A 14,297-nucleotide genomic window follows, 5' to 3' on the forward strand; every position below is an offset into this window, starting at 1 on the left:
GCAATATTTTCTTAGATCAGTCTCCCAAGGCAAAAGAAATAAAAGCAAAAATAAATAAATGGGACCTAATCAGACTTAACTTTTACACAGCAAAGGAAACCATCAGCAAAATGAAAAGACAAGCTATGGAATGGGAGAAGATATTTGTGAATGATGCAACTGACAAGGGATTAATATTCAAAATATACAAATAGCTCATACAACTCAGTATCCAAAAAACAACTCAACCAAAAAATGGGAAGACCTAAATAGACATTTTTCCAAAGAAGACATACAGATGGCCAACAGGCACATGAAAAGATGCTCAACATTGCTAATGATTAGAGAAATGCAAATCAAAACCACTACGAGGTATCACCTCACACCAGTCAGAATGACCATTATCAAAAAGTCTACAAACAATAAATGCTGGAGAGGGTGTGGAGAAAAGGGAACCCTCCCACACTGTTGGTGGGAATGTAAATTGGTACAGTCACTATGGAGAACAGTATGGAGGTTCCTTATAAGACTAAAAATAGAGCTACCATATGACCCAGCAATCCCAATCCTGGGTATATATCCAGAAAAAAAGAAAATTCTAATTCAGAAAGATACATGCGCCCCAATGTTCGTAGCAGAACTATTTACAATAGCCAAGACATGGAAACAACCCAAGTGCCCATCAACAAGATTGGCTTAAGAAGATGTGAGATACACAGACACACACACATACATACATACATACATATGCATACACACAATGGAATATTAGCCGTAAGGAAGAAGGAAACTTTGCCATTTACAGCAACATGAATGGACCTAGGGAATATACTAAGTGAAGTAAGACAAAGACAAATATGTGATATCACTTATGTATGGAATCTAAAAAAACAATACAAATGAATCTATTTACAAAACAGATTCACAGATGTAGAAGACAAACTTATGGTTACCAAAGGGGGCAGGAATAAATTAGGAGTATGGGATTAATAGATACAAACTGCTATACATAAAATAGATAAGCAACAGGGACCTACTGTGTAGCACAGGAAATTACATTCAATATCTTGTAATCACCTATAATGGAAAATCTGAAAAAAAAAATAACTGAATCAATTTGCTGTACTCCTGAAAGTAACACAACAGTGTGAATCAACTGCACTTCAATTAAAAAAGAAGGTGAAACTGAATTTAATAATTTAGGTAGGCAGTACAATTCCAACGTTCACAACTTTAAAAGTATAGAAGTTGCACATCCTCCTATCACAGGCCTCTGGTTTGCTGTGTAACTTAGGGGAAATTTTATGCAAATGAAATCAGGTAACATGTATATGCAATTATCTTCCTTTTTGTTTTAACACAAATGGTAGCATACGAAACATTGCTTTTTGTTTTAAAATCTAGGTTTGTATTCTTTTCTGGAGCAAAATTCAGAAAGAGACTCTGATAATGCCTGTGTAAATCTTATTGCTCCTTTTTTCCCATACTAAACACTGTGTATAATCCCAAACAGATGTAGGGTGGGTATAAACATCAGCTCTTTTCTGGAGGGCGGGTTCTTCCAGCTTGGAGCCACGCTCTGGGGTAAGGCCAGAGACCTGGATTGTATAAGATGCTGCATTTTAAGTATCCACTAAGGATTCCACCGGGGGTTGTAACAAATAAAAATAGGGAGAAAGATCTGGCCACGATGGGCACAAAGTCCCCTCAAAGTGGTGCTTCTGCTTTCCTGGTTCCCAGGACGGCCCCAGGGGCAGAGGAGGTTGTCTAGGTAGCTCACCTATCCCTTAGTAGAGCGCTCAATGGGGAATCAGGGCTGGGAACTGTGGCATGTCACTTTGTTTTTCTCACCTAGAAGATGAAGTTTTTGCGGTTCTTAAACCTGATGATCACGAGAACCCCATGGGGGCTTCTAAAACAACATGAATCCTGGTGTCTCCCTCTGGCAGTAGTCCTGGTGTGTGGGTCTAGGTTAGTGCATGATTAACTAGCGCCTCCCCGCACACCCACCAGGTGATTCTGATGTAGGTGGTCCATGGGCCAGAGGCTTTCTAATGTCTTGCCAACTCTCAATGGAAATCATTTCATCAGTATCTATTGTATATAAGAACTCGTCTTAGCTGGACCAGTAAGAGTTAGTGTAGGTTTGACTGCCCACCTTCAGGCTGAGTCTGCAACAGATACCGTGTTGTCATCTGTCTTAGACTAAACAGAACTCCCTAAACTGTGAACCACAGAGCCTCAAACTTTCCCACCAATTAACTGCACCAGCTGTGGTTCAGACACCCACTTCTGTCCTCATTAGGAACAGGTTTATTACCAACCAGCCGCCTTATAAACAATCCCCACGGCCCCCATCATTCCCGGGAATCCCATATTCCCTGCAGCACCTTGCTCTACAACGTAGCACATGCATAGATGTGGAGGGGTGTGTGTGTGTGTGGGAGAGAGATGTATTTAGGAGTAGACAAGGGTCACTTCTTGTCCAGCTTCATCCCATAGTCCTGATGTCTCCTCCTCCGGCTGATGGGGACAAGAGCTTCTAACACTAACATCATTTTCTTTTGAGTTCACGGCATAATGGTTAAACCCTGAGGTGTTTATTATAGTGTGTTTGGGGACCATCTGTGTCAGAATCCTCTGGGAAGCCTGTCTCAACAGGCAGGTTTCTAGGTCTTAGCAAAGCCCTTTGAATGGGTGTCTGGTGGCAGGGCCGTGGAATCAGAATGTTCACATGTTCCAGGGGTGATAATCACAGCACCAGGGCCAGCATTTCACTGATAGCCTACACACAGGTTTGGTCCTATTTTACTGTGACAGCCCTGTGAATGAAGGCTACGTTAAAGCTTAGCTTTCTGATCATTTAAATCAAGGGCTCTTTCCAAACCAGATAAACAGGCATTTCTAATTATGGGAGTGTTGCTACTGAAACTTTCTTCTTTTGTCGATCTTCTAGCACAGTATCCCATAAACTTTAATACGCTTGTGAATCCCTTGGGGATTTTGTAAAAATACAGATTCTGACTCCGTGGGTCTGGGGTGGGGCCTGGGACTCTGCATTTCTAAGAAGTGTCCACATGATGCTGACACTGCTCATCTGTGGGTCACACGTGGGGTCACTCTATTAGCGGGCAGATGTCTCCCACCTCTGATTTGGGCGCCCTCCCTCCTGGCTGAGGGTGTGTTAATTTAATAGCTCTAAGGCCTGTCACATGCAGCTGCCTGGGCACATGAATGTCCTGGTACCGCCTCTCAATTCCTCTGGTTTTATTCCTTTTGTAGATGAAGGAACCTCTGGGAGAGAAGCTGGGCTCTGTCGCCACCCACCTGCACCTGCGGTGGAGAAAGGCAGCCGATGACATCGTGAACCAAAGGGTCTATTGATCTGGGGCGGTGGGCATAGGATTGAATTGGAAGCAGCCCGCTCCAGTGTTTCAAGCGGAGCCTCTGGAGAGGAGAGACCTTCCTTGCTTTTGTTTATTTTGTAATTAAGGGGAAAAGAGCCCAACCTAAAACGTTGCTTGAGGGCCCTGGCCTTTAAATTTATGTCATTGAACACTCTGTGAATCAAGGCACTCAGTGTGGAGCTGTCACTTCTGGTATCAGTTCTCTTTCTCAATGGCTGTATGCAAATTCGCTGGGCTCCCCCGGCAATAAGCTTAATGGGGACGCCAGACCCGGTCCATCCTAAGCTGGATGTGTGTCGTTGGCTGTGCATTGGCGTCTGAATATGGAACTCCTCCTGCTTTGTCTCCTCAGCCTGGGGAGTGGAGGTGATATCAGTTATTTCAAAGGCCTGTGTGAGGGGAACGGACTTGGAAGTTCTGACAAGTGTGAAGATTTATAAGCCTTAAGTCAGATTCCTGTACAAAGTGATTTCAGTTCAGGAAAACATCTCTTGTGCTGTTTCTTTTTCTTTTCTTTTAGAAATCAACAAAATCAAATAACCCTAAAAGATACCTAGTTAAAACATATAAAATTGTTAGTTCCTTTGTGTGGTTTTTAAGTTCAGTTATAGAGAGTTTGCTTTTATCATCTTGATGATTTATTTAGCTTTTCTTAGTTTGACACCTACCAAGGACCAGGCATTTTGCTAAGTCCTGTGAACGGCAACAACAAACGAATGGTCAAGCTATAATTGCGCCGTTACAGGATTTCTAGAAATTGTATGTGTGCCTTTCTGTTTACAAAGCAATTTTGTGATATTCAAATAATGCTTTGGGAGGATGGAAGTTGGGAGAGTCTGATGCTGTGATTATATTGTTCCATCATGTTTGTGTAAATATAATTAAACTGATTCCATGTTAGCACAGGCATTGGCTGGCCAGCGCAGATGTCAGTTGCCTGCTCCTTGGAGATCTGATTAAGCTTGCCATGGATGTTTAATTTCGCAGTATTCCAAGGTTCCAGAGACCTGCTCCCTCTTCCCTGGAGACCTAAAGCTTCCTGGACCTTCCTTTCTTGTTGCTTCTCTCTGTCTTCCATTCCTGTTTTCCAAGTGTACTGCTTTGGTTTATATGTGAGTTCATTTAGTCTTTCCAACTAGATTGTCAGGAATTTGAGATCAGGAACTATGGCTGCTTCTAGGGAGTTGCTCAGAGTTCTTAGGCTGGGGTTTGATGGGTCCTGCCTCCAAAGCTGGGCTGATCCACGGGGACAGCTAGATTCTCAGAGCACGTGACTTCCATCTCTGGTGTTGAGGTAGAGACAGAAGTGGGCGGCCCCAAGGTCAGTAATAAGGGGTCCTGAGTTCTGTTCAGAAACCCAAGCAGTCTGGGCTGTGGGGCAGAACGTTTGCCCCTGTCTTTTTAGGTCAATACTTCATTTGCTTTGCCTCCTCTGGTTTATTGTGCCTGATAAAATAGAGTGGTTATTTTACTCTTTCATAATCTCTAACATCAAAGGAAGTTAAGTAGTCATTTCTGCTCTTATTAATTAGTCTTTCCTTTCTCCAGTTAGTTTTCCATTGATGTTCTCAACAGATAAATGCAATGTCATTTATTCCTCTCCATGAAGGCCATTTAAAGTCTTAGTGGATTTAGCTTTTAATGGATTGTTGAATTTTAAGTAGGAAAAAGAAATGGGAACGTAAGTTAGAACAGATACGTTTAAATGGACATGTAAGTTGCTTTCCCCCCTTGGATTCTCCTCCTTCTTAAGCAAGTATGCCGTCCAAGCACCCATGAATCACACATGATTGTACTTACATGTACCATCTGTAGTTTGTCATTGGGGCATGGGGGCGGAGGGAACATCTTGGCCAGGTAGTGAAATAATTAAATCTCATGATTTTCTAATCTCTGTGGCAGATGTTCTATTGGTGTTTTTATTCTACTAAATAGTGCTTCATTGCAGAAAGTTTTGGCATTCATAAGCTTCGGAACTTTAGGTGTTTCCATGATCACAGAAGGCACCTACTCTCAAGGAAACAAAAGTTCTGGGGAGGTTCCCAGAGGTGTCACATTCCCGAGAGGGGGCTGAGGTATTCACAGTTCTAGTTCTGGGAGGACCTGTGGAAAGGCACGGTCATAGCAAAGAATCCGAGCATTTACGTTTCTCAGCTATGTTCATGGACCATGCTGGGCACCTTCGTCAAAGCAGGAGCCAATGTTATCTCTGGTTTAGGAAGAAAAATGCTTTGCTTTGCTTTCTCGTAAACCAGGTTGGCGGTCAGGCCCGTCTATCAAAGGGAAGGTGGTTTGCATGACTTTTTAATTCTATTAGGTTACTTGCTAATTGGAAAATTTAAAACCTGGGTCTACCTTGAAAATGAATAAATAAATCTCTCAGGTTAGGGTGGATAAGTTGTTACACTGCGTGTTACATAACAGTCTTAAGCTGTTTGGGGTTAGTTTCTGTAGTTAAAACAGTGCTTGAAAAAAACTGAGAACGGTCAATGATACCAACATGCAAATATTTGTAGGCAAACAGAAGCAGACCATATCTTCAAGGACTTGAAAGGATGCTTGGCTGGCGTTATCTTCCCAGAAGCTAAAGGCTTACAGACAACCAGGGCAGAACCTCCCAGTCTGAGCCACCAACTCCTCTTGGAAAAGGTTCGCAGCAGGGCTTCCCTGGTGGTGCAGTGGTTGAGAGTCCGCCTGCCGATGCAGGGGGCACGGGTTCGTGCCCCGGCCTGGGAAGATCCCACATGCTGCGGAGCGGCTGGGCCCGTGAGCCATGGCCGCTGAGCCTGCGCGTCTGGAGCCTGTGCCCCTCAACGGGAGAGGCCACAACAGTGAGAGGCCTGAGTACCGCAAAAAAAAAAAAAAAAAGGTTCACAGCAGTATATTTGTCCAGATCCTTATTTTCCCTTTGATTTTTTCTTAACTTGCAGTTTTGATTAATTATAAACATATTGATGTTTGGCTATGAGGTGTGGATGCTTCTCTGTACTTTCTCAGTGAAGGTTAGACTAAGGTGGCACACAAAATCGAATTAGTCCTTTTGAAGTCCCCTCCAGACCCCATTTCTTTCTAAGCCTCTCCCTTGGATAGTCTCAGATTAAGTGTGTGGTCTCTTCTGGTGTGTGAAAGGGTTTTCATTATGTGTTTGAAAGCAGTTAGCATGCTACACATATGGAAGTATTTAGGGGGAAGTATACTTGTGTCTGCAACCTACTTTGAAATATATGTATATTTCTTATATAAAAAATAAGATGGATGGGTGAAGGAATAGAGCAGTGGATAGATATGTGATAAAACAAGAATAGTAAAATGTGAATTGTAGAATTACATAGTGGGCATATAGAGATTCACTGTAAAATTCAACTTTTACGTATGTAGGGAAATTTTTGTAATAAAATAGTGGGGGGAAAAAAGGGCAGGTTTCTATCATGTAGGATTATCGCTCGGATAAAACCCAGGCTACGGAATGAATTAACTCTTAATGCTACAGGCAAACTCAGGGGGTGTTAAGTACCTCTGGAGTTTGGAAAATTCTGTCCACATGAATTTGTTATTTTTTAATATATATATATTTACAAATTAACTATAGAACCTTGCTTTTTCTTAAAATACAAGAGTTACAGATGTGCATGACTTACAAAAGTGAAACTTTTGCGAGTATTTCTTTTTTTTCTTACCCCTTTTTCCCTCCTTGTTTCCATGATCTCTCCAGATTGGAAAAATCTGCATGAGCCTGTATAGCACTTTGTTTTTCAATGGGACCATGATATACAGGTCGTGATAACTTGTTTTTTATCACGTAATAAAGGCGGAACATCCTTCCATGGCGTTACATGTGATTCAACCTGCATTTCTTCTGAAAGCCTCCATGGCACTCCAGTTGTATGAATATGCTGTAGTTGATGTAACCAACTTTTGACTGATAGTTTTCAGTTGCCATAACAAAATCCCACAGACTGGGTGGCTTAAACAACAGACGTTTATTTTTTCACTGTTCTGGAGGCTGGAATTCCAAGATCAAGGTGCTAGTAGATTCAGTTACTGGTGAGGACTCTCTTCCCGGCTTGTGAGCAGCTGCCTTCTTGCTGTGTCCTCAGATGGCCTTTCCTCTGGGCGTGTGTGGAGGAAGAGATCTCTGGTATCTCTTCCTCTTCTTATAAGGACACCAGCCCTGTAGGACTGAGGTCCTACCCTTATAACCTCACTTAACCTTCATTACTTCCTTATAGGACCTGTCTCCAAATACAGTGACTTTAGGGTAAGGGCTTCGACATATGTATTTGTGGGGGAAGACTGTTCAGTCCACAACAATAGATATTTAAGTTGTTTCAAAATTGTGGGCTACTATAAGCAAGTCTGCAATGAATTTACATGTGCAATGGATGTGGAATTGCTGGCTTATAGGTTATACACTTTGAATGGGCAATGCTAATTTATCTGTTGGAACTAACTTACGTGATAATTTGTGTTTTCTGCACATTGCCCACAGTCACTTCTTACCAGATCAGTGTTTTTAATACGTGTCAGTGTGATTAGTGAAATATTTTGTGTTAATTTGTTTTTCTTTGATAGCTGGTGATTACACATTATTGTATTTAATTGTCTTTTGTATTCCTCTGGGTTTTCCTCTTCGTATCTTTTAATATGTTTCTACAGGGCCATCTGGATTCTTTTTTTTTAAATTGATTTAAAAGACTCTCTTCACATCAAAGAGTGAAGTCTTTGTTGGTAACAAAGCTTGCGAGCATTTCTCTTCAAGGTATTTTTTTGCCTTTTAATCTTAGTTCTGGTTTTTATAGTTTCTTATCCTACTGAAGCCTTTTCATTTTCTACCGGCAGTTTTAGTATATATATCAGAGTACAACTTTGCTCCTTCGTAAATTGGCGTTGTCCATTTGTCTAACTGCTTCTCCACCTTATCCTCTGTTAGGGGGTAAATTGTGGGCCCCTCAAACTCCTGTGTTGAAGGTTTAACCCTCAGGACCTCAAAATATGACTGTTTTTGGAGATAGGGCTTTAGATAGGTAATTATGGTAAAATTAGGTCGTTAGGGCGGGCCCTAATCCGATGTGACTGGTATCCTTACAAGAAGAAGAGATTAGGACACAGGCAACATAGACTGAGGGTTGATAGTATGAAGACGCAGTGAGAAGGCAAAGTTCACAAGCCAAGGAGAGAGGCCTCAGAAGAAATCAACCCTGCTGACACTTTGATCCTGGATTTCCAGCCTTCAGAACTGTGAGAAGTGGTATCTCCTGTGGTTTTGATGTGCTTTTTACTTTTTCCCTAATGACTAATGAGTTGAGCATCTTTTCATGTGCTTATTGGCCATCTGTATATCTTCTTTGAAGAACTGTCTATTTAAGTGCTTTGCCTAGTTTTTAATTGAGTTTTTTTGTTGTTAAGTTGGAGGAGTTCCCCTACACGGATTTTGAACTGTTTCCCAAAGTGTGTTCCTTGGAACACTGGTTCTGCAGAATCTTATTTATTTATTTATTTACTTATTTTACTTATTTTTTGGGTGTGTTGGGTCTTTGTTGCTGCGTGCAGGCTTTCTCCAGTTGCAGTGAGCGGGGGCTACTCTTGGTTGCGGTGTGCGAGCTTCTCATTGTGGTGGCTTCTCTTGTGGAGCACAGGCTGTAGGCGCGCAGGCTCAGTAGTTGTGGCGCACAGGCTTAGCTGCTCCGTGGCATGTGGGATCTTTCTGGACCAGGGCTCGAACCTGTGTTCCCTGCATTGGCAGGCGGATTCTTAACCACTGTGCCACCAGGGAAGTCCCCTGCAGAATCTAATGGGCTTTTTGAGTAAAAAGGGTTCTGAGACCAAATACTCAGAGTATGCTCTGGGTTAAAGTTTAAATTGGTTTCTTACTAATACATATAGTAAATTTCCATGTGGGGAGAGTATACAATATTTCCCAAACTTAATTGACCACAGAATGCTTTTTATGTAGGACATTTCGCAGGACTAGAGTTTTGCAGAACAGGATCTCGAGACTGTAGCTGATTCACTATGTCAGTTTCTGTAACTTTCCTTCTTTAACCATATGCCTACATTATTTTCTCTCTCACCATCTGTTTCCTTAATGGCTTCTGGCTTCTCCTCAGCCTCCTCTCTTCCCCTTTACTCACTCTTTCTAGTCAATGGGCAACAAATCTTGTTGACCCTTCCTCCCTAAAGGTGTTTTGAATCCACCCAGTTCACTCTGTTTCTTATTCCTCAGTATTGGTTGCTTGGACTTCTGCAAAAGTCCAAACCGCTCTTTCAGGCTACCAGAATGATCTGTTAAAAATATAAGTTAGATAAAGTCATTCCCCAACTTAAATTCTATAATAGCAGTTAGCAGTGGTGTGTCACAGTCATTTTGGGCTGTGTTGGAAAATATTATTCAAGCAGCAAGCTTAGTGATGTCTATTAAAAAAAAATAAATTAGAACGGATTCAGTTCTCTCTGATCCTTTACTCTCAATCACTTGTGTTCTTCTTGAAAACAGAGAAAACAATCCTTTCTTGAGGGGCAGAGTTAGAGGGGTATGAGGTAGATTGCATATTATCTACTGCCTAATGTCTTTATACCATAATAATCAACTGCTACTGTCCTACAGTTTACATTTTGTGGCAATTGTTTATAGCAATAACTTGTTTCTTCTTGGCATTTCTTGAGTTTTGTCAAAATGTGATTATTCTTCCTGCATCTCAGAAGAAAATGTAAGTAAATCTCACTTCCCAGTGGTTCTCAACAGGGGGCGGTATTTCTTCCAGTCTGGGGTTGTTTGGAATGGGTATGGGAGTTGGGAATGTCATAATTATTGGGGGTGCTACAGGCATGGAGTGTCTGCTGCCCAGGATGTTAAATATCCTGCAATGGATCAAAGAGTTCCAGACATAAAGAATTGCCCCACCCCCAAACGTCCTCATCATGAAACACTGTAACAGGGCCACAAGTCTAAAACTGTGTGATGGGTAATTTCTAAGTGAAACTGCTTTATCCATCCTCTCTCTCCATTGCTGGGAACTAAAACTTAAGTCCTTTGTTACTGTGCAGTCTTTGCTACTGATTAACGTGGGTGGGCATTCTTGCTGTTTTTGCTTGTTCCTCTGATCTTAACCCCAGCCCAAGACTTTCCTTTAAATATGCCTGCTTTCTCCCCACAAGGCAGGACGGTAGTTTTCAAGACGCTAGTCTGCTACTCTCCTCATTTGCTGGCAGATCAATAAAGTTCTCTTTCCTTTATCCTCAAAACCTCATCCTTGTTATTCTTATTTGGCATCGGGACAAGGACCAAATTTTCGATAACGATAGTGTCTGTCATCACAGCGTAAACTTAACCCTGCCTGTGGTCCTTCATCAGACCTAGCCCCTGACTGTGTTTTCAGCCTAACACACATACACTCTCCTTCTGCTCCCTGTTATTCTCCAACACATGCAAATTTATTGGGCAAATGAACCGTTTATGTGTTTTTCTACCTGGAATGCTGTTCTGTTCTTGACTAGTTAAAAAATTCTTCATATTTAGCATTTATTCCTCTGTAAAACCAGCTCTGACCCTTTCTACTCCAAGGGGAGGTTAGTTTCTCTTTTCTCTGTGTTCTCATAGGAGCCAGCATATATCTGGTAGTCACTGGGGATGGTCTAAATATCATATATCCCCTTGTCTGGGAACATGGTAGGATTATATTCCCCTGTCGCTCCTTAAACTTCAGCAAAATCAAATGACTGTGTAACTGTCCATTGGAAGCTTTAAGAGGCAGTCACAGTAGGCCATTTTCTCTTCCATTCTGCTCTGGTAACTCGAAGTAAGCCACATGGGAGCTGCTCTGACCCTCGGTCCTAGAATTAGGATGGCAGGGAGCTCAAGCACAATTGACATGTAACATGTTAAGAATAAGAAATAAACTATGGCAGCTCTACCAACCCCCAGTCCCTCCCATCAGGAAACTTGCACAAGCTTCTTAGACAGCCTCATCCACCAGAGGACAGATATCAGAAGCAAGAAGAACTACAATCCTGCAGCCTGTGGAACAAAAACCACATTCACAGAAAGATAGACAAGATGAAAAGGCAGAGAGCTATGTACCAGATGAAGGAACAAGATAAAACCCCAGAAAAACAACTAAATGAAGTGGAGACAGGCAACCTTCCAGAAAAAGAATTCAGAATAATGATAGTGAAGATGATCCAGAACCTCAGAAAAAGAATAGAGGCAAAGATCGAGAAGATGCGAGAAATATATAACAAAGACCTAGAAGAATTAAAGAACAAACAAACAGAGATGAACAATACAATGACTGAAATGAAAACTACACTAGAAGGAATCAATAGCAGAATAACTGAGGCAGAAGAACAGATAAGTGACCTGGAAGACAGAATGGTGCAATTCACTGCTGTGGAACAGAATAAAGAAAAAAGAATGAAAAGAAATGAAGACAGCCTAAGAGACCTCTGGGACAACATTAAATGCAACAACATTCACATTATAGGGGTCCCAGAAGGAGAAGAGAGACAGAAAGGACCCGAGAAAATATTTGAAGAGATTATAGTCGAAAACTTCCCTAACATGGGAAAGGAAATAGCCACCCAAGTCCAGAAAGCGCAGCGAGTCCCATACAGGATAAACCCAAGGAGAAACACGTCAAGACACATAGTAATCAAATTGGCAAGAATTAAAGACAAAGAAAAATTATTGAAAGCAACAAGAGAAAAGCAACACATAACATACAAGGGAACTCCCGTAAGGTTAACAGCTGATTTCTCAGCAGAAACTCTACAAGCCAGAAGGGAGTGGCATGATATACTTAAAGTGTTGAAAGGGAAGAACCTACAACCAAGATTAATCTACCTGGCAAGGATCTCATTCAGATTTCATGGAGAAATCAAAAGCTTTACAGACAAGCAAAAGCTAAGAGAATTCAGCACCACCAGACCAGCTTTACAACAAATGCTAAAGCAACTTCTCTAAGTGGGAAACACAAGAGAAGAAAAGGACCTACAAAAACAAACCTAAAACAATAAAGAAAATGGTCATAGGAACATACATATTGATAATTACCTTAAACGTGAATGGATTAAATGCTGCCACCAAAAGATACAGGCTTGCTGAATGGATACAAAAACAAGACCCATATATATGTTGTCTACAAGAGACCTACTTCAGACCTAGGGACACATATGGACTAAAAGTGAGGGGACGGAAAAAGATATTCCATGCAAATGGACATCAAAAGAAAGCTGGAATAACAATACTCATATCGGAAAAAATAGACTTAAAAATAAAGACTGTTAAAAGAGACAAGGAAGGACACTACATAATGATCAAGGGATCAGTCCAAGAAGAAGATATAACAATTGTAAATGTATATGCCCCCAACATAGGAGCACCTCAATACATAAGGCAGCAGCTAAGAGCTATAAAAGAGGAAATTGACAGTAACACAACAGTGGGGGACATTAACACCTAACACCAATGGACAGATCGTCCAGACAGAAAATTAATAAGGAAACAGAAGCTTTAAATGACACAGTAGACCAGATAGATTTAATTGATATTTATAGGACATTCCATCCAAAGACAGCAGATTACACTTTCTTCTCAAGTGCACACAGAACATTCTCCACAATAGATCATATCTTGGGTCACAAATCAAGCCCCAGTAAATTTAAGAAAATTGAAATAATCTCAAGCATCTTTTCTGAACACAATGTTATGAGATTAGAAATGAATTACAGGGAAAAAAATGTAAAAAACACGAACACTTGGAAGCTAAACAATACATTACTAAATAACCAAGAGATCACTGAAGAAATCAAAGAGGGAATCAAAAATACCTAGAGACAAATGACAATGAAAACATGATGATCCAGAACCTATGGGATGCAGCAAAACAGTTCTAAGAGGGACGAAAATATTTGAGAAAATATCAAAACCCAAAGTTAGTAGAAGGAAAGAAATCATAAAGATCAGAGCAGAAATACATGAAACAGAAACAAAGAAAACAATAGCAAAGATCAATAAAAGTGAAAGCTGGTTCTTTGAGAAGATAAACAAAATTGATAAACCATTAGCCAGACTTATCACAAAAAAGAGGGAGAGGACTCAAATCAATAAGATTAGAAATGAAAAAGGAGAAGGTACAACAGACACCCCAGAAATACAAAGCATCCTAAGAGACAACTACAAGCAACTCTATGCCAATAAAATGGATAACCTGGAAGAAATGGACAAATTCTTAGAAAGGTATAACCTTCCAAGACTGAGCCAGGAAGAAATAGAAAATATGAACAGACCAATCACAAGTAATGAAATTGAAACTGTGATTAAAAATCTTCCAACAAACAAAAGTCCAGGGCCACATGGCTTCACAGGTGAATTCTATCAAACATTTAGAGAAGAACTAACACCCATCCTTCTCAAATTCTTCCAAAAAATTGCAGAGGAAGGAACACTCCCAAACTCATTCTATGAGGACACCATCACCCTGATACCAAAACCAGACAATGATACCACCAAAAAAGAAAATTACAGACCAGTATCACTGATGAATATAGATGCAACAATCCTCAACAATATACTAGGAAACAGAATCCAACAACACATTAAAATTATCATACACCATGATCAAGTTGGATTTATCCCAGGGATGCAAGGATTCTTCACTATATGAAAATCAATCAATGTGATACACCGTATTAACAAACTGAGGAATAAAAACCATATGATCATCTCAATAGATGCAGAAAAAGCTTTTGACAAAATTCAACACCGATTTATGATAAAAACTCTCCAGAAAGTGGGCCTAGAGGGAACCTACCTCAACATAATAAAGGCCATATACCACAAACCCACAGCAAACATCATTCTCAATGGTGAAAAACTGAAAGCATTTCCTCTAAGATCAGGAACAGGACAAGGAT

Source organism: Delphinapterus leucas, chromosome 10 (genome assembly GCF_059928025.1).
Source record: "Delphinapterus leucas isolate spDelLeu-1000000601 "Yukka" chromosome 10, BTC_Dleu_Yukka2, whole genome shotgun sequence".
Classification (NCBI taxonomy): Eukaryota; Metazoa; Chordata; class Mammalia; order Artiodactyla; family Monodontidae; genus Delphinapterus; species Delphinapterus leucas.